The sequence below is a fragment of the Martes martes genome (assembly GCF_963455335.1).
Source record: "Martes martes genome assembly, chromosome: 3".
In the NCBI taxonomy this organism is placed as follows: domain Eukaryota; kingdom Metazoa; phylum Chordata; class Mammalia; order Carnivora; family Mustelidae; genus Martes; species Martes martes.
The window spans coordinates 34,715,218-34,737,139 of NC_137890.1; positions in this window are offsets into that span (position 1 = coordinate 34,715,218).

Consider the following 21,922-nt stretch of genomic DNA (forward strand, 5'->3'; position numbering starts at 1 on the left):
TGTGCCAGGCAATAAGTGCTTTCTTTATATGTCTTATTTCATTTAACCTTCATAGTAACCCTGCTAAATGAATAGCATTATTATCCTCATTTTACAGAGAAAAGTAATGAGTCCCAGGATGGCAAATTAATTTTTTCCAATATCACACAGCTAATATGTGACAGAACATGAATTCCAACCCCTGGTCTCAGACATCAGAGCCTGTGCTCTAACCACTGAGATTTGAGTGACATTATGCACGTTTGCAACTGACACTGGGCTGCACACTTAGTAGGTGTTTTCTACTACTACTAAATGGTGTTTCTACTAAACTGTTAATGGTGTTTCATTCCCATGTAATTTGTGCTTGTTAGAACATATTTTGGGTACTAGATTCATTTCTAGCTACCATATGAAGAATATATTGTCAACTAAAGGAGTTGTGCCATTTGAAGAATGTGTAGGCTCTTGACATGCACCATAAGTAGCAATGGTGAAGTGTTGGGCATGTTCCATCTGAAGAAAAATTATCCTGACTGCTCATGATACTTATTTTCCAAGTATCATTTTGTATACGACCCTAACAGAAGGGCGGGTGAAGGATATGTATAAGATGGTGGTATTAATCAGGGGGGAAGCTCTTTCCAGCAATCACAGTTGCCCCAGGGTAGATGGAAGACTGCCTTGGGTAAAAATAATCAGAATCCAAAAAACATACTATGCCTGGCCTTGGTTACATTCAGTCTTTGGCTAGAACCATCTTTTTTTTTTTTTTTAACAATTTTATTCATTTATTTGAGAGAGAGAGAGAGAGAGAGTGTGTGCAGGAGTGAGGCTCAATCCCAGGACCCTAGGATCCTGACCTGAGCAAAGGCAGATGCTTAACTGACCAAACCACCGCGGCACCTTTAGAACCATTTTTTATAAGACTTCTGGTTGAACACTTGAGTTCTATAGAGTCACCATCCTTTGTCAAACTCTACCTCAGTCCCAATTGCGAAACCCTTTAGTCATTTGTTTTGGGTATGGTTCATCATCAGCTCCACAGTTTGATGTTCTATCCCTTTCCTACTGCCTTCCCACTGCTACATCTTTTCTCAACACTTCCCATCCTGTCAACACTTGCCAACTGGCTCTCTAGAAACCCTGACACATTAACCAACCACCCAACGGCATCATCCTCTTCGCTCTATTTGCCTACATGTCTTATAAAAAAATCTGACACTCCCTTGAATCAAGCTCTTCCCCTGTTTTACTATCTGTGTCAGAGATCGATTTTCCCACACTCTTATACCACAGGGCCAAGACTTGGTGGATCTTCTTGATCTCCAGGGCCATTCCAAACAATTACTCTTTAATTTCCCATAGAGCATTTCTCTGAGTTTCCTATCATCTAGCTGTTTAGCACTCTGTCCATTCTTGTCATTGTTTTTTAGAATATCCACTTTTTTTTTTTTGAGAATTTTGGTATTTTTCTCACAGGTGACCAAAGTGATTTTAATATACACATTGTTGAATAATCCAACTGCTTAGCCTTTCAGTTCCTTGCTTCTTCTCCTTTGCTGCACTTCAGAAATGTATTTCCAAGGTTATATTATAGATGTTTCTCACACGTATCACGCAACCTGACACACACCAAAAATATATTTGCTTAATATTTCACCCCTTTGTATTAACTTACCTAAAATTGCTTTTGGAATTTAAACATAAACATTTCACTTCATTTGTCCAGTTCAAATCTCCTATCCTTTTCTCTTATTCTTTAAAACATTCGTCTGTTACACTCCCTTTTATAATCTTTTATACTACACAATTTCCATCTTTCATCTGAACTTTACCCCCTTCCCTGTATATTTTAGACTCCATGGCCCATCTTTTCAGCAGCTTAGTTGCTTTTATTCTTTTTTTTTTTAACTCTGGATTTTTCACCTCATTTCAGAAAAATTCAACTTCTAAAGATGCTTATACCCTTCCCATCTTAAAACAACGACATCTTTGAACACACAATTTCCTGTAGCTGCCATTTATTGGTTTCCTCTATGAGTAAAAGTCTTGAAACTTTAAGAAAAAGGACTCTACAGATGCTGTTTCCACTTCCTTACATTCCATCCATTCCTCATCCCACTTAATGTGGCCTCTGATTTCACCACTTCACTGAATCTTCTTTCACTAATACTTACTTTGCCCTCAATACTGCCAGATCCAATGAAACATTTGTTGTCTTTATGCCACTTCATCTCTCTATGACAATTGCTCCCTATGGCACTCATTACTTCCTGAAATCCTCTTTCCTCTAAGCTTTTGTGATCCTTCTCTCAAGGAATCCTTCCTTTTGCTCCATTTCTTCCATTCCATCATCTTCCTGTATTTTGTTTTCCCACTCAAATTTAATATCTTATTTATTCTCTCTCTCTAAAGGACCTTAGTCAAACTCAGAAATTCAACTACCACACATGCCTTGATGACTCTTAGCTTCCAGGCAAGAAGTAGCAGCATCAGAATACCACCCTTCTCTCTCAAACTGCCTTGTAAATATCTCCAAATGTCTGAAACTCCTATCACTGCTGAAACTCAGCTTTTGTCCTCTCCTTTTCCATAGCCACTCCTGTCTCTCTTCTGCCTTGCTGCAGTAGCCTCTCTTTCTGTACAGTCTGGACCCTTTAATCTATTCTTCTCGCTGTTGTCAGTGTGACCTTTCTAAAATGCCATTTTGATCATGTCACTAGCTGACTTTCAAACCTTAAGTGGTTCTCAAGAGTGCCTTGCTACAGTCCACAGTTCATGGTTTAACATCCAAAGCCCTTCACGCTGAGGCCCAGGCTTGTTTCTAGCCTGATGTTCGATCGTTGCTAAGTCTAGTTTTCACCACTTCCTCATACACTGTCTTTTCCCTGTAGTGTGTGAGATTGTCTCATAACTCAGTACCCTCTCACTTATTATTACCTCTTCATAGAGTACACTCCCCTTATTATGTTCATCCAGATATTTTCCAGAAAGTCTTTCCTGACTATTGACCTCCGTAAGCCTTATTGAGATATCCTACCTTTGCTTCCATATCTCCTTTTGTGTACTCTCTATTTTGGCACTTACTAATTCATCCACCAAGTATTTAATTTTTTTAAGATTTTTTATTATTATTATCTGACAGAGAGAGAGGGATCACAAGTATCCAACAAGTATTTATTGAGTACCACATATTATATCTTAATTTAAAACTTTCTCTTTTTTCTTATCAAACTGTGAGTTCCCTAAGAGGAGTGACTATATCCAGCTTCAGGTTGGAGTCTTAGGACCTAGGATAGGTATATGGATAGATAGATAGCCTGTCATAAATATATGTTGAATAAGTAAGTCCCAATCATAGGAGTCACTGAAAGAAGCATACCATATTAATGGAATATATTGGGGGACCCATAGCTAATTACTAGGGTCTCTGATCCTAAACCCAGGCTGTTTATATGAGTCATAGATTTAACACTTACCAGCTCTGTGTCTTGAGGGCTCCATTTCTGTAAAATGGAGATAATTGTAATCTTACTTTATAGAATTGTTGGAAGGCTCCATGAATCCATCCAATAAAGCACTTAGAACAGGTCTGGCCATGATAAGAACTCCATAAAGATCAGCAATAGTTGTCACCACAGATCCAACATCCACAAAATGGCCACTTCACTTTGCACATTAGGTTTTAGAACCAGACATCTTGTTTATTTAATTGATCCTCAATCTTCCTTCAAACTCTGAAGCTCTATGTATCTATGATAATCAAGTCATGTATTTCATGTAATATCTGAGTTATTGTAATAAAAAATATAGCATTCATTGTAAAACTTTTTTTTTTCAGTAAAACAGTAACAAAATTGAGAGTAAGCTAGGATATGTGCCAAAATTACAGAAATTAATTTAATGTTTAGGCAGAGTCCATTCTTTATTACTTTCTTTTATCTCCAGGAAAATTGTAAACCATTTATTTTCAAACCTGAGAGCAGGTGAAAAATTCAGGCAGGTCTCTGACACCTAGGTATGACTCTAGGAGCAGAGAGAGTCTTGATGTTATAACTTGATGCCTGATAGATCGCTGAACAAACATTCCCACACCTGTATGTATAGAGCTAGAATTTAAGGCCAGACTCAGATCAATCCAACAAACATTTATAGAGAATTTAGCCCTAGACTATCAGGCATGAAGACAATGAGACATAGTCTTAGCCTTTGTGGAACTCTAAAGACAGATAAGGATAGACAATAAAGCCATTATAATACTGTAGAAAGTGAGTTATGACAGAGGTGACAGAGACTAACAGAGGTTACTATCATGACACAGAGAACTGAAGATAAACCATGCATTCAGGGAATAAAATGACATGTGATTTGAACTAAGAATGACTGGTAGATGCTGGTCAGGCAAGAAACAGTGGGGTGAGTGGAACAAGAAAGTAAAAACACGGAAGCATACTACATATGGATAGCTTCAATGAGTGTAACATTACTAGAAAATAAACTACTAATGGAAAAGTAATGGGACGTAAGACAAAGAAAAGAGTGTCTTGAATTCCATGTCAATGTATAACAGTCAACACTCCAGGGAAAATCTGGATTGAAACTAGAAATCGTCAGAAGAGTTTGATCACCATTCACCAAGCACCAATCACCAATCACAAGGAAACCAGCTTCAAACCAGGCATACCAGTCTCAGGAAAGTCAACTATTTCCCATCCTACAGGTGGAGAAATGTTTTTAATATTCACACTATGTTCTCGCTGGTTTTAAGCCCCAGCAAAAATGAGACTGCTGGTGGCTAGTGTCGTCAACCATTAATCAACATATCCCCTTGGAGTGTCACATTTAATGTAAGTTTTCTTTAATGAGGATTCTTGCTTTCTGTTTTGAGAATTAAAATATTCTGCATTTGGATACTCAAATGTATTAAATAAGATAATATACTCTGTGATATGTGCTAAGGAATTGATCAAATTAAAAGATGTCAATTTTAGCTTACTTAAGTTGGAGAATAAATCATCCGAAAAATTTTTCCTTTGTTTTTTTAACTAATAGTTATTAGGTGATAGGAAGTAAAGAGCAAAACAAACTGGCAAAAAAGATAGTAATTATGCCTCAACTCTGTCATTGCTCTTTACTACTTCCTGTTCAACTAGTTTTCCATTCCCTATTACATGGCATTTCTATTCCCACAAAGCTATTCTATTTGCCAATCCCTATACTTCACTTGCTTGCTCCCCACAGCTGCACCTGTTTACCTGGTTGAGGATCTCTTTTCTGCTAATGCTGCAAGGAAACCTCTTTTCTAGATCTCCTTTGAACTCTGCTCACTTGGCAGTTAGGACTGTCCACTGATTGTCAGTTTGCCTTCCCTCCCGCTATCTGCTTTGCTTTGTATTTCAGGGAATATTTGCTAGATTCCCTTGACCTCTGATTTTTAAGTTCAGCCAACGAGAGACATTAGTACAGGACTGGAAGGTGAGATGAGAAGAGAAGACACTGTATTGATCGCCTCTTTCTCCTTGTTGTAGCATGTCTGGCCACAGGAAGTCTTCATCTCTACTATGGACTCGACTTTGTGGGATTGAGTCTCAACTCTATGGTCTCCATTCCCACTGAATGGTCCTGGCCTCTGCTCTCTCTAGCTTTCTGCAGTCAAGTTCTGAATTGTCTCACTGTTCAATTTTTCAGCTCCTCCTCTACCTGGGAATCCTATTCTCTGTGCTAAGTTCCTCCTGCTAGGAAGTTGTGTAGTCCTTCCTGTCTTCCAGGCTGGATTCTGATTAATACAGGAAACCTTTTGATATTTCTGATATACATATACCATATTGAGTGAATTTTTCTAGAAATTTTTCATTTGAATAAATGTAGATATTTTGTTATATCTACTCAGGTTTTTAGTCACTTAAAGAAGGCAATACTAATTTTTAATTCATTAGTTAAATCCTTTCCCAAATAAAACATTCTTTCTGCATTTAGTGGGTTTTAAATAGTGACTAAAGTTATTGTCTGCTTTACCTGTGCTTTCTAAGAATGTAGTTCTCTTTACCATACTGATTGTCTGTGCTAAACCTACCATCTAAAAACATTCCAGTAGCTCCAATAAACCAACTCAAATGTGCCACAGACACACCAAAAAACTAGAAGTATACTGACCGGTGATGAGGACTTGAATAAGGACATAGTGTGTGAAAATGTAATAGTTAATATAAAATCTGAATTTTTAATTATCATAATCTACAAAATTTGTTGTTTTTGTTCTGTTTATAGAATTTTCTGTTTTCAGAATTATTAGCTCATTTAACAACAATTTTGGGGTTTTCAGTAAACACCTACTATATATCAGGCACCATTTGATACTGGGGATACAGCAAAGCACAAAAGAGGCAACAATCCTTATTTTCATGGAGCTTAATTATGTAAGTGTATATACATCTAAGTGTGTAAGTAGATGTTCTTTATATATTCTACAATATATAACAAATCAGTAAGAAAAGAGATGACCTAACAGCTTTATTATAAAAACAAATTAGTAGGAAAAATGATGAGCTAATAAAATATAAACTTAGTATTAAACCAGTAATTTATAGAAGAACATAAATAGTAAACATATGGGAAAAATTAAACATTTCAGCATTACATACAAATTTTTAAAAAATAAGATACAAATCCCCACTTTTGAATGAACAGAACTTCAGTATATATATAAAACCTCACCCATGTGTAAGTTTTTCACTCTGCTGAAAAAAAACTTCATTCTAAGTGCTTTATGAAAGAAAATTTGGAAAAAAAGAGAAAAATTTGATATGTTGAAAAACTTAAAAATACTCATATTCTATGACTCAGAAAATCTTAGAGTAAGAATTTGACATAGGATTTTGAAGATGAATTTATTTTTTTAAAGATTTTATTTATTTCAGAGGGAGAGAGACAGAGAGCACAAGGGTGAGTGGAAGGGGAGGGGCAGACAGAGAAGCAGACTCCCTGCTGAGCAGAGAGCTCAATGTGGGGCTTGATCCTAGGGATCTGGGATCATGACCCGAGCGGAAGGTAGATGCTTAACAGACTGAGTCACCCAGGTGCCCCCTTGAAGATGAATTTTAAAGGTCATAATAATAATAGTACTAGAAGTAGCTAATATCAATTGAATGAATAAATTGTGCCAAGCATTAAACTAAGAATTGTATGTAAATTACCTTGTTTGGTACTAACATAATTCAAATGGCATTATTAGCTCATTTACAGATAAGAAAATTGAAACTTAAAAAGGTTTAATTTTAAAAAAAGTTAAAAAACATTCATTTAACCATGGACATGGAACTCAACAGTGGGTTTTTGGAGTTTGTGCCTTGTGATCTGTCACTAGTACCTACACTCTTCATTGCCCACCGTCCTAATTTGCCTCTCTATGAAAGAATATGCAAGAATGTTCCTTGAAACATTGTTTGTGATAACAAAAGAAAGCAGAGAGGAAACTATAGACTCACTCAACAATGGCAGATGGGTTAAATCAATTATGATTTATCCATGCTATGGAACAGTAGTCAGCTTTTAAAAGGCTTTTTATTATATTTGTTGACGGGATATATTGTGATACTCAAAAAGAAGTGTGCTCAAAAAGATGCATTTAGTGGGATTTCATTATGAGAATAACGAGATTTTAACCTTTTTGGGTTGTTTATCTGTTTTATTTTTCCACAATGAAAAATAACTCGATTTAAGGAAAATGACAGTATTATAATTCATATTAATAATATATTGTTATATATTATAACAGATAGACCTATCTTGGCTTTTAAAGTCAAGATTCTTCAGCAGTGGTTGAGCAATAATACTCCCTTATACAGAAGTCTGTGTTATTAAGGCTTTTTGCCTGGATGTGTTACATTTTTAACATGAATCCATTTAACATAAATATCATATATTTTAAAGGGTCTGAAAGAGAAGCACTTTTCTAAGCATAACCATATAGTTTGCTTGCAAAAATTCTTAAAATAACTTTTACCCATTAAAATCTTAAGAGGATTACACAAGCTAAATTAGTGCCTGGACTGCAAAAGGCCATAATGAACTTAATATTATTGCTTTCCAAAATATAGACCAATTCTTAATAGACTATTTTACAATAGGAAGTGCCTTTGGGGGTCAGTATAACAAAATTAAGATCAGTTTATAAAGACTTAAACAAGGCCTGGTGGCAGCATTAAAGTGTCCGATGTAATTATTCCCCAGTTCATTTGCTCACGCACCATTTTCCTTCTCAGGCTTGGTTCAAAATTGAATAGACTGACAGATCTCTGACTTTCTATCCAGGAGTTGCATTTGTATTGTGTTGTTTCTGTCATATATAAAGTCTACTTAAATTTGAAGTTGCTGGAGCTGAGATGCAATGCTGATTGTTCAAGCTTTGTCTTCACTTATTCAATCAGAAACTAGTTAAGGAGACAGAGTTAAAAATAACCACTATGCTCTAAGTTTCAGTGGGCAGGAGATTACTCAGTAGTTTTATTCTTTGTAGTTTTCTCCCTGTGGTCCAGATTAAGACCCTTGCTGGTCAATGTGTGGTCTGACAGTCCCATGTTTTTGCATCTTCTGGGAGCTTAGTTTCTGGTTGGTCTCCATTCTCAGACACAGCATCCTTCATACTTTGCACTTAATATTCACAGCTTTGACCAGAAGCTACTTTTATCATATAACTCAGCTTTTCTCTAGTTCAGTGCAGAGATTAGCTGAACATGTTAGAGATGTAATGGTCATATATATATATATATATATATGTATATATATATATATATATATGGCATTGAAAATTTGAAACTGAAGTGAGATGAGGATTTGATAATGAGGTCCTTTAAGGACATACCCAAGTTGGTTTTTTCCTGTAGTTTTTTTTAACTAGTCACATACAATGAATTCTCCAGTACTCTGTTTTTCAAAAAAGCCATATTACATTAGAAAGACATTGTATCAATAAATATAATGTTTAAAATTAAATATAAAAGTATTCATGGCCATACATTTTATATACTGAGTCACTTAATATTCATAGGCAAAAAGTTTTGAGACTGTATGTTGCCTCCATAAGTCATTGTCATGGAGGTGCTCAACCAAGATTTGGAATTGGTTTCCAGTAGGAAAAGACTTCCTAAAAGAAAACCTAAAAGGAAGTTTGTCCCACAAGGAGGATAAGAAAGGCCCCTGATCTGTATGAAAAGCACTGCAAGAGCTGACTTGGATTATGTGAAGGTCTGAGGACGTGTTAAAGTCACTGATCAGAAATGATTTCAGCTTACAATATTAAACATCTTTTCTGTGGGCCCTCAAAGTGAGGACCTTTCTTAGTCCTGAAATCTTCCCATTAATATACTTGAGTAGAAGAAACAACCACTTTCAAGAACAGACTTTTCATAATTTCTGACCAAGTTTTTTTGTTTCTTCTACGCCTTCTAGGGTGACTACTCATTTTCCAACACTTTAAAAAAAAGTCTGTGATAATATTTCTTTTCATTCATGTGTGGTTAGCTCTGCAAAGAGAAAACTGTTCCCACTACTAAAACATATATTCAGAGAGAGGTTGTTAACTATAAATTAAAATAGTAAAAGTTATGGTCAACGTATAATGTTAAAACAAAAATAGAGCTGTAAAAGAAAAGCATACATTTTAATATTGTCTGTAGAACATGGTATATGGAAAAACTCTTAAATTTCATGTTAGGTTGTTTCTCACATGTCAGTTTGTGAATGAAGGGTACATGGTACATAAATAGCCCATGCTAAGTGAAGCACCTAATTAACATACCAATAGTAACTGACTTAATATTAGTCAAAGGAGTAGCTTCCCACAGGAAGAATTGTACTATACTTGAAGTCATCACTCGGTTCATTGAAATTGACATTGGACAAGGCATCAAAGGACAAGCGATAGGGAATTCACCTCCACTGGCAGAAAGAAGGGATGGAAAGGAGGCATAAGAAAAAGAAATATTAAAATTACCAAGAGGTGTGTGATACGGTATTTATTTTTCTGGTTCTATGAAAACAAATTTTAAATGATACATGATTTTATGCTTTTGTACTTTTATTGTTATCTAGTATTACCTAATTTTTGGCTAAAAAAATACACGAGGCAGATAACTTACGGGAGAAATTTGTTGTGGTCTGGCAGTTTAATCTGCGTCAGTGTTTTGAGATCTTCTAACTGAGACATGTACATAAAATTTAACTACATATGTAAATATTATAAATGTTTTATCACATTTACTGTTATTAAAGATTCCCTTAAGATTTAAAGGTTTAATCACTTTGTACTACTCCTCCACCATTATGGTGTGCCCCATGTGAATTACTTATTTCTAGGCATATATTTCTATTCTTAGAAGCTTTATTGAAAACCCCTAGTCAAAAAAAAAAAATCCATATTAGAATGTTAGTGGTAAACCTCAGTTGCATAAATAATGGTGATCCTGTGTAATGAATAATTTAGTCATACTTTAAAAATAATTCATCAGGAATACATGTGAGTAGGAAACAGGATGAGGTGCTAACATGTGAATGTTATCCAGATATTACTATATGCAGAATGTTGCATTTTATCACATCACTTTGTTAACTATATGCGCTTGTCCTTCTAGGTTCCATCAAAAATCAAGGGTTTCAGAAAACCATAGCATTATATCCCACTCAATTTGAATGACTTAAGTTTAAACAAATATAGTTAAATCAGTGGTCTGTCTCCTGCAGCTAAATCTGGAACCTGGGTCTAGTGCCAGGTTGAGGCCAAACCCTGATCTGCAAGTCCAGTATCTCTCTAATATAAATCTGGCACCACTTTGAGTTCGTGTATCTGTCCTCCTCCTGTTTGGTATCTAACTCACTGGTTCTCATCCCACTTCCCCATCCCTAGGTTACATTTGGCATCACCTGGAAACAATTTTGGTTGTTGAACTGGGTGGGAGAGTATCCAGTGGGTAGAGCAATGATGCTGCTCTTTATCCTACAGTTCACAGGACATCTCCCACAGCAAACATCTTCTGACCCCAAATGCCAGTAGTGCCTAGGGTGAAAAACCCTATGACTAACTCAAGGGTCTTCATCCTTTCACTAAAGAAAGACAAAATCCTGGATGGTTTTAAGTGTTTTAAGGTATGAGAAAACCTTGTAAGGGAAGCAAAGTGTGGCAAAAACGTCTGCCATTCTAGATCAGAGATTTTCAAATGGAGTATAAAAGGGACCTGACAGGTGCTTTAAATGAGTTAGGCAGTCAGGGTCATGTTTACCATGTTCCATCCATTTTAGGAAGCAGCGACTGTCTGGCTCCAGGAATTTGTAGTCAAGCAGGAATGAAGTCCTGCTTTTATTGGTGCTATTAAGTTTTAGAGGAGCCTTAGAAATCTAGAGTTTTTGTGGTTTTTTTTTTACATAAAGTCTCCTAAATTTTAAATGTTTCTATTTTTGACAGACTAAGAAGGCCAAACAAAATACACTTGGGGTTCAAATTTAGTCTTCTAGGTATCATTTTGTTTGCTTTTTATTGAAGTAGAATTTACATACAATGTTATATTGGTTTCAGATATGAAACAAAGTGATTCATCAATTCTATATATTATACAATGTTCATCATGATAAGTGTAGTTACCATTTGTCACCATATAATGTTATTACGATATTATTGACTATATTTCCTATGCTATACTTTTCATCTCCATTACTTATTTATTTTATAACTGGACATTTATCCCCTTCACCTATTTCATTCATCCCTCCATCCTCCTCCCCTCTGTCAACCACCAGTTTGTTCTCTGTACATACGAGTTTGTTTCTGTTTTGTTCATTTACTTGTTTATTCATTCATTTGTTTTGCTTTTTTAGATTCTACATATAAGTGAAATCATATAGTATTTGGCTTTCTCTTCTAGCTTACTTTACTTAGCATCATACTCTCTAGGTCCATCTAGGCTATTGCCAATTACAAAATTGTCTTCTTTTTAATGGCTGAGTAATAGTCTGCCATTCATATATATATATGTATGTAGATATATATGTAGATATATGCTTAGATATCTTTCTCTCTGTCATATATATATATATATATGGCTGAGTAATAGTCTGTCATTCATATATATGTAGATATATATGTATATGTATATCTATATCTATATATATGACAGAGAGAGAGAAAGATATCTACATATATCACATATATGTAGATATATCACATATATCACATCTTCTTATCAATTCATCTATTAATGGCAATGGACACTTGGGTTGCTCTGACCATTGTAAATGATTTTACAATAAACATGGGGGAACTCATACAACTCAACACCAAAAAAACACAAATAATATGGTTTAAAAATTGAGCAGACAAAGTAAGCAGACATTTTTCCAAAAATAATGGCCACAGATGGCCAACAGACACATGAAAAGATGCTCAACATCATAAATCATCAGGGAAATGCAAACAAAAACCTCAGTGAGACATCACCTCACACCAGTCAGAATGGCTAGAATCAAAAAGACAAGACATAACAAGTGTTGACGAGGATATGGAATAAAGGGAATCCTCATGCACCATTGGGGAGAATGTACATTGTTGCAGCCACTGTGGAAAACAGTATAAATATTTCCCAAAAAATTAAAAATAGAATACCACATGATCCAGTCACTCCACTGCTTGGTGTTTTCCCAAAGAAAATGAAAACCCTAATTTGAAAAACTATATGGCCATTAGGATTTTTGTTTGTTTGTTTTGTTAATTTTTGTTTTTACCACTCTTCCAAGTTGTGATTGTCATGGATATATTCATTAATTCATTTGCTTCTTCCATTCACTTAACAGACACTTATTATGTTGATGGTGTGGAGGATAACTAGAATTATACAGAAGCACATGGAATTCTTTCTTTTTTTTTTTTTTTAAAAGATTTTATTTATTTGACAGACAGAGATCACAAGTAGGCAGAGAGGCAGGCAGAGAGAGGAAGAAGTAGGCTCCCTGCTGAGCAGAGAGCCTGACACGGGGCTCGATCCCAAGACCCTAAGATCATGATCATGAGCTGAAGGCAGAGACTTTAACCCACTGAGCCACCCAGGCGCCCCAGCACATGGAATTCTTGAACCCAGGAACAGTGTGATGAAAATTTAAAATATTAAATTTGATGGCTTAGAGACTTTCCATTCAACAATTTTTATCTTCCATCTCTTTTGCTTTATCCTCAACTAGTTTTTTTTTTTTTTTTTTAAGTTTATGCCATTCTCCATTTTCTCATAGCTGAATGCCTTAGGGATTTAGGAAATTAAGTGTTCAAAAAGTACTTTAAAGAGTACAACCAAAATCTGGCAGAAGGAGAATTTTGCCTTTAGAATCAATGTCACTTACATAGGCCCTGCCACCCTGGTTTGTGGGTATGAGGCTCTATTGTGGGAAACTCGTACTTAATAATTCATTTAATCCTTGAGAGATTATCTTCATTTGAAAGATGAGGAGACTGAGTCACACATAGATTAAGGGGCCTGATCATTATTATCCAGCTGGGAAGTGTGGAAGCCAGAATCAAAATCCTGGCTGTCTGTGGCAAAGCATTTGCTCATCACATCGTGCCATAAAAACCAACAGAATGAATGTGTGGATTTAAAGTGGGGGTGGGAGGTCAGGAATGGAAGAAAAAAGTTTTTCTGCACTTTATGCTTTTCAACTAGTCTTGGTAGAATTTAATCCTTGTTCTTCAGGCTATAACAAACTTACAAACGTATAGACAGACAGACGCACACACACACACACACAAGGACACACACACCATTTACACAAAGCCAGATAGCAGACCCCACCCCTAGGAAAGTCGACATTCCTGGTCACCCAGAGTCATAGCACTGGGTCGGTCTGGTAGTAAAAGGATCACATTACTCCTCTCTGCTGGGGCTTATTAACTCTGGCTCTCTCCCCTCAGTCTGTGGTGGTGAGAATTAGGTTAAACAGTTTTTGTCCTCCACACAATTAACCCCATTTATACATAATCTTATCTTTTAAATCTAACATAATCATCAATGGCAATTGTTATTTAGCTCAAATCCAGACTACTGCACTTTTTGTATATTTGCAGATTTTCTACAGCTAAATTTCTCTACTTGCAAGTTTTAATTTAAAAAATGAAAACATAAGCTTGAAAAGAAGAGTAAGATTCTTGTGTAAGATTTACTCTTACCTAATTTAGAAAACCCTACTTAAATGTGTACTATATTAATATGACAGAAACAAGACTTATTTGTATCAAGGTTTATTCTCAGGTGATTCAAAGAAAGAATTTTCTTTAAAAAAAACAAAACCAAAAACCTGTTTCTATATAGTAAAGTGGACTCATTGCATTAGTCATCTACTGTGTTAAGAAACTAATAATTGTTTTTTATGCTTTTCAAGCCTCTTAATTTAGTAAACCTATAATTGAAAAGTTAAATTTTGCAATAAAATAATATAACTCAGTTCATGTTGCTATGGGAAAGTAAAGGGTTTCCTCCTACTTTAGTTTATTAATTTTCAAATAATGCTTAAGGGCTTGTTATGATAGTCCTTTACAAGGTAGTAAATACATAGTTATCCAGACTGTCTGGGTTGAAAACTAATTACCATTAGAAAGTGAAGCATTTAGGCTTGTTATTTCTGCAAATCAAACAACTCCAAATACAGTTTTCATATTAAATCCAGTGTGCAGTGATCCAGGGATATCCTCGCAACGCAAACCATAATCTAAAACATCCCTCTTCCTTATTGCAGGTAAGTAAGCCAACTGGAACTTTCAAATGTGGCATCAAAAAGGGAAGTTGGGGAGACTGATAGTGAAAGCAGCAGCAATCTGGAAGAACAAAAGACATTAAAAATGAAGCTATTCAAATAATTAAAAGTTTCTTTGAAAGCAACTCTTTTTTTTTTTTTTTTTAAGATGTTATTTATTTACTTGACAGAGAGAGACACAGTGAGAGAGGGAGCACAAGCAGGGGGAGTGGGAGAGGGAGAAGCGGGCTTCCTGTGGAAGGGGGAGCCCCATGCAGGGCTTGATCCTGGGATCATGACCTGAGCCAAAGGCAGATGCTTAACAACTGAGCCATCCAGGTGCCCCTGAATGCAACTCTTTAGAAAGAAAAGACAGGAAGAAAATACATTATCTGAAGGAAAATGGCAAGCAGTGTACAAAGTGGAAAGTGTGTCCAAGACTAAGTAAATGGGGCTTTTTAATATTCTCATTGATTCCGATGGCTTTACATCCTTCTTTAGTGATATTTTTAACAGAGCCACACATTTTTAAATTTGTGCTAAAAGTAGGAAAGGAAAGTGGAGTATAAGAACATGAGAAATCTCACATTTTTATTTATACTTTTAAATGATCACATCACAGTAGATTTTAAAAATTATTTCCAGACAAGCTCTTTAAAAAGACAAAAGCAGATGTCATTGCCATTGAATCGTCCCAAGGCTTACGAATAAAGATTAAAAATGCACGCAGATAGAAAACAATGAAAATGCACAGCCAAACAGAGTTAACTGTTTATTAACATTTATTTAATAAATTAGAGGGCTCTCAGGACAGCTATGTCAAGTGAGAGTGAGAAAATTATAGGAAATGTTTGTGTTAGTGGGTTTGAGTTGGAAATGGGGAAGTTAAAGGAGGAAAATATTATTTTGGAAAATTAAGATCTTTAATAGCTGCAAAAGCTGGCTGTGTTTCTTCAGAAATGTGAGAAACAGTCACATTTGCTCCATGTTGTGTAACATCAAATACAAATACAATCCCATGTGCACTGATTTCTTGTTTGTAGACGCAAAGGTTTGCAACAGTCAACAGCAATCCTATGCAACATTGTTTAAAAGTTCACCTAAGATTATAGTTTTTACAACTGATTATGTTTTTCAAAAGTTATGGGCAAACCTAATTTTTGTATTAAAACTCTTTGTCATAGGGGCGCCTGGGTGGCTCAGTCGGTTAAGGATCTACCTTCACAGTTTGGCTATCGTGGACATTGCTGCTATAAACATTCGGGTGCACGTGCCCCTTCGGAGCACCACGTAGAGCCTAGATGTCCATCAACAGATGAATGGATAAAGAAGATGTGGTATATATACACAATGGAATACTATGCAGCCATCAAAAGACATGAAATCTTGCCATTTGCGACGACGTGGATGGAACTAGAGGGTATCATGCTTAGCGAAATAAGTCAATCGGAGAAAGACAACTATCATATGATCTCTTTGATATGAGGAAGTGGAGATGCAAGGTGGGGGGGTTGGGGGGAGGTAGGAAAAGAAAAAATGAAAAGATGGGATTGGGAGGGAGACAAACCATAAAAGACTCAATCTCAAGAAACAGACTGAGGGTTGCGGGGGGGAGGGGGGACGGGAGAGGGTGGTGGGGAAATGGACATTGGGGAGGGTATGGGCTATGATGAGTGCTGTGAAATGTGTAAACCAGACGATTCACAGACCTGTACCCCTGGGGATAAAAATACATTATATGTTTATTAAAATAAAAAAATTAAAAAAAAAAAAAAAAGACTCTGCCTTCAGCTCAGGGTCTTGGGATCAAGCCCTGCATCTGGCTCTCCACTCACCAGGGAGCCTGCTTCCCCCTGTCTCTCTGCCTGCCTCTCTGCCTACTTGTGATCTCTCTTCCTGTCAAATAAATAAATAAATAAATACTCTTTAAAAAAAAAAAACAACAACAACAACACAAAACTCTTTGTCATGCTGGAAAGAAAACATCTTAAAAGAAATTCCCATGGGGCACCTGGGTGGCTCAGTCGTTAGGTGTCTGCCTTTTGCTTGGGTCATGATCCCAGGGTCCTGGGATCCAGCCCTGTGGCAGGCTTCCTGCTGAGCAGGGAGCCTGCTTCTCCTTCTCCCACTCCCCCTGTTTGTGTTTCCTCTCTCGCTGTGTCTCTCTCTGTCAAATAAATAAATAAAATATTTTTTTAAAAAATCCCCATGCAATACTTCCATAAACTTATCTCATTTTAGTATTTATTCCGTATTTTATAAATTGGTTCACAATGAGATGCACTTTTTTTTTTTTGTAAAGATTTTATTTATCTGACAGACAGAGATCACAAGTAGACAGAAAGGCAGGCACAGAGAGAGGAAGGGAAGCAGGCTCCCCGCTGAGCAGAGAGCCCGACGCGAGGCTCGATCCCAGGACCATGAGATCATGACCTGAGCCGAAGGCAGAGGCTTTAACCCACTGAGCCACCCAGGCGCCCTGAGGTGCACTTTTTGATAATGAATTCTTATGTATCGAAAAGTAAATTCCTTTAGGGATAACTCAAATTTGGTTTTCTTTACTTTTGCCCCATATTTTAAACATTTTCTTGGTTCACCTGGGGAGCTCAGTCAGGTAAGTGTGGGGACTCTTGATTTTGGCTCAGGACCTGATGTCAGGGCCATGAGATCAAGCCCCACATCGAGCTCTGCGCTGGACATGGAGCCTGCTTAAAATTCTCCTCTCTCCCTCTCCCTGCTTGCGCGCGCGTGCTCTCTCTCTCTCTCAAAAAAAAAAAAAGGATTCTCCCTCTCCCTTTGCCCCTCCCCCTGCCAAAATAAACAAACACTTTTGACTACTATTCATTGATGGCAATGATAAGTGAGCAAAAAATAAAGTAAAAGAATAAGAAATGTGGCTCAGAAAGAAAGAAAGAAAGAAAGAAAGAAAGAAAGAAAGAAAGAAAGAAAAAGAAAAGAAAGAAAGAAAGAAATGTGGCTCTCCAAAAGTGAAATGAAATGCTCATTACTTAGGGAAACTTCTTGACATTGTTGGCATAAAGTGGTGGAGGAGTGCAAGGGAGACAGATGCCCCCAGGACAGCATGTGTCTTTTCACTTCTGACTTCACAGCTGGCTCAGTTGGCGCAGCAGGCAATTTTTGATCTTGGGGTTGTGAGTGCAGGCCCCAAGCTGGGTATGGATCCTGCTCAAAAATAAAAATTTAAAAAATAATATAATTTTAAAAAAAGAAAAGGAAAGTGACTTACTACTTCAGAGATGAAAAATACAAATCTGTGACATCTTTCCATTTTCCCATTCAGTTAACAACAGAAAACCACAGTAAGGACAGCAATGGATATTTATTGAGCAATTTCTGTGTCACCATTTAGAGCTGCATACACACCTCCATTTTATCCCCCAGTCTTGATTCATTTTTCTCCATAAGATTATCACCATTTTGTACACTGTGTATTTTACTTATTTACTATCTTTCTTATCTTTCCTTCTCCACCAGAATGTCAGTTCCAAAGAACACCCCTAACGAGGCACTGAAATAAGTAGCCCCAGACCACCTCTTTTCATGTGGGATCATAATTTTCCATAATACTTTAGTACGAATATTTTGTTTCTTACAGAGCTGGGAGAAAGGCAAGAGCAATGCTAACGGAAAACCCTAAAATAGGAGTTGGTGTGGAATGAAAGGAAAGCAGAAAGGGAGTCAATGTGGTTGAATTTTAGAGAATACGTGTTAGAAGAGGTAGGAGGGGCCAGACTGACTTTGATGTTGCAATAGGTGGAAAGTCTACATGTTATGAAGAGCTATCCATTGGGTTGGGGGGCGAGGAGTGGGGGTGTCTTAAGCATGGGAGAGACTGATTCAGGTTTTGAACAGATCTTGCTGACTACATTGAGAATGATAGACCTCAACCAAGGTGTGGCTGTATAAAAGAATGTTGATGGTAAGTTAGGAACCGTGCAGGAGATGATAATAGTGACAGCAGAAATAGAAAAGTAGACATATTGGAAATATACACAATGGTGGTAGAATCAACATGATTTTCTAATAGATCTCACTAAGGTAAGTTCCATGAGGGCAGGAATTTCTCTCTCACTGTGAATCCCTGGTACCTACAATAGAGCCTGACACATAAGAGATGTTCTATTTATGAACTGAATGAATGAATAAATGAATAAAGGAGGGAGGGAGGGGGATAAGAATAAGGATGAAGAAGAGAAATAATAAAAGTATTTTTGCTTAAAATAGGGAATTAAATACTGTTTCCATTTCATGAAACCAGAGAGGGACACCTAATGCTTTGTGCTTTTGGGTAGAAAATGAAATAAAGTTGTCAGTTTTTCTTTTTTTGTAAGAATTATCCAATAATCTTAGATTAGATCCTTCTGACTAATGTTTGATGTCCTTTGACAACGAATGAAATGGTGGTGATAGTGTAATAGAATATTTAGCTTCTGCGTTTTGATTTGAATGGTTTAGTTAGCAAAATTAAAAGATGACAATCCTATGTTATTCCACAGATTATGTATATATATTTTTTATATAAATATATTTTATATATATATTTTTTGAGGTGTGATATTACTTTACAGAAATTCAAGTGCCTGGAAACTATTGTTCTAAATGCACTTCTTAAAAAAATCATCTCTTAGTATCCTAATTAAAACCAAAAATAGAAGAGGGAGCTTGGGGAAAAATATATATATATATGTATATAAATTTCATTATAATATGTGTGTGTGTATACACACACACACACACACACACACATATATATATGAAGGTGTGTATGTGTATTTGTGTGTGAGTAACTGGTGCAACCTGTATTTAACTATGATATGTTCTGTCCAAGCAGAGGTGAGGTAAGCATCAGCTTTCTCAAACACTGAAAAAATTATTCCCTCATTTATGGGAAAAGTAATGCAACTTGAATATTTATATTGATGACAGATCTTTTGGATTGAAAATATACTTTGTCTTTTATCTTTTAGGTATTGATTTCAGAAACACGAAAATGTTTTTAGCCTTTATAATTTCTCCTAAATTTGGCTAAGTTTAATTACTTTCCATAATAAACTTCTTAAGTGCAAGACCGGTTTTTAAGTCACTACTGTAGTCACAGCAATGACCTCGATAAGCAGAGTTATCTCTCTTGTGGATATTTCTAAATAAAGCTGATGCAATTTTCCAGTCTAATTTATATAAAAGGAACTGATCTAGGCCAAATAATATTCTTCTATGTTGATATTGAGAGAAAAGATGGATACCTTCTTAACATTCAAGAACAAATTATTATTCTATAGATTATGATATTCTATTTCTATTGTATTGGAAATTCATAACATATATTCTTTAGCTATTGGCTTACAAAATAAGGTCATAGAATGTGAAATGGATTTTTTTTACATAATCAAGTAGGTGAATGACTGTTACATATCCTTACAGATTATTCCTTGAGAATCATTTATATTCAAAAGTTGTACAATATGTATTTTAAATCTTTATGGGAATGTACAGTAATTATTGCTACGGAGATGACTAAAATGGAAACTGCGCAATTCACTTCACAACACATGTAGTTGTCTTATTAAGGTTAAACTTGGACTACCCCGATTTCAAACAGAAATGTGCACAAATAATATGAAACAAGTATGTCCATATTACCTGTTCCTTTCAGATTTGTTTCTTTCAGCTGAATAGACTCATTTTATCTACTGCATTGACATAAATTCATCCATTTATATTGGAGATATTAGCTTCAGGTGCCGGTGCTCCTGTAAATATCTAAAAACATCATGTCCCTCTGATAATGGCAAGTTAAGAAAGGGACCTTGTAAGTGTCAATGTATTATTATTATTCTGAGTCCTTTCAAATGTAACTCATCTGGTCCCCCCCCCAAATAAAGCAATATGGTACCATGTTCTCTTTCTTGATGAAAAGATACTGCGTCTTAGATATAAAGTATAATATTCATGCAAAGTCACAGGTAGTATAATAAAGGTTTTCAAAAACCTAAATTATACAACTTCAAATTTAAGTTCCAGTAAGCTGTCAAGTCAGACTAGTAATTGCTCCTTTAATGACAGTTAATTGTTAAAATTTTATGCTTTTAGTTTTTGAAGAAAAGCCCATGATCCATGCCCTTAAGAAGTAAACACTCAATAAAACTGAAAGAAAAAAAAGAAGTGAACACTTGTGAGCAGTAATGGAGTCGTGTTTGGGGGTCACATCCCTAGACAAAACCGCCGGCATCTGAGTATTCACTTGGCTATTTGCTAGATATGTGGTGGTGACTTTGGGAAATTGCCCAGCCTTTTTTGCCCACGTTTTCTCATCTGTAGAATGGGGATGATAATGATACCTATCTCAAAGTGTTGTAAGGCCCAAATTAGTTCATATTTGCAAAATTCTCATTAAGGATCCGGTAAATTCTAAAAATGTGCATTGCCTAATATATATAACATTCTTATACCAAAATAAAACACTATCGCAGAAAATAATAGGAAGCCTGGCTTCCTTTTACCAAGTGGAGAGTTTGGGTGGCTGAAACATGGTAATTCTATAAAAAGAGAGGTAACAAAAAGACCCCAAAAATAAAAAAAAAAAAAACATATGCACACACAAAAACAAGATTGATTTAAGTTAGTCTCTTCCCTACCGTGAAAATTAGCATGGGGAACTCTGCTGAAGCACTTTTATTACAAGTATGTCAAAGGACAGGTAAACTCTATGCAATAGTTATTGGTTTTCTGTGTTATGACAAAAACCATGATTTGAGTTGAGGCATAACTGAAATATATTTTACTGTTGGTATAAAATATTACTGACAGTTATCAAGAAATTAAAGGATGCTTTAATAATTAGTTTCATACTATGCTACAAAACCCAAAAATCATCTAGAGCCTATGGACCTGTACAAGAGTATGACTGGACACATGACATATGTTTAAATAGTTAAAGGCTGTAAATCAAGTTGACAAACTATTTAGTAAAATATGTCTTCCTACCTTGACAAATGGATTTCATAACAACCAAGATGGCTAGATACAAATTTCATAAAACCCACCCTTGGGAATCCACAGCTCACTTCCATCTCTGACACCTCTCCTTATCGCCTCCCCTTTCTCTTTCCACTCTCATCAGCACCATGGGTTACCTTGGCATGAATTTGGAAGTCCC